Source organism: Meleagris gallopavo, unplaced genomic scaffold (assembly GCF_000146605.3).
Source record: "Meleagris gallopavo isolate NT-WF06-2002-E0010 breed Aviagen turkey brand Nicholas breeding stock unplaced genomic scaffold, Turkey_5.1 ChrUn_random_7180001914361, whole genome shotgun sequence".
NCBI classification, from domain to species: Eukaryota; Metazoa; Chordata; class Aves; order Galliformes; family Phasianidae; genus Meleagris; species Meleagris gallopavo.
In genome coordinates, this window is record NW_011177171.1 from 1 (window position 1) to 336 (window position 336).

At 75.9% G+C, this 336-nt stretch overlaps 1 pseudogene; it reads right to left on the reverse strand.

The window, feature by feature from the left end:
- Window positions 1-8: 8 nt before the first annotated feature.
- LOC109364770 lies at window positions 9-333 on the reverse strand (annotated as a pseudogene).
- Between the last annotated feature and the right edge of the window lie 3 nt (window positions 334-336).

Genomic DNA, 336 nt, shown 5'->3' on the forward strand with positions numbered 1-336 from the left:
AGCTCTACCGCAGCCGCCCGGCGCAGCCGCTGCCTTTGCCCCGCGGGAAGCGTCACCTCGGGGCTCCCCCGAGCGGCGGAGCCACCCCGAGACAGGACGGGACCGCGGAGGGGAGAAAGGAGAAGAAGCCGCCGGGAGCCGGGCTTTGTGCGGGCGGCCCCGGCCCGACGGCGCGCACTCACCGGCGCCCTCGGCGGTGACGATGGCCTCGGGGGAGATGCAGACGCCGCGGTCGTAGAGCGGCAGCTCGTCGCAGGCCAGGCTCTCGGGCCACGCGTGGCGGTAGCGGATGAGGACGGGCTCGCAGCCGGCGCGGGCGCGCTCGCAGACGGACTT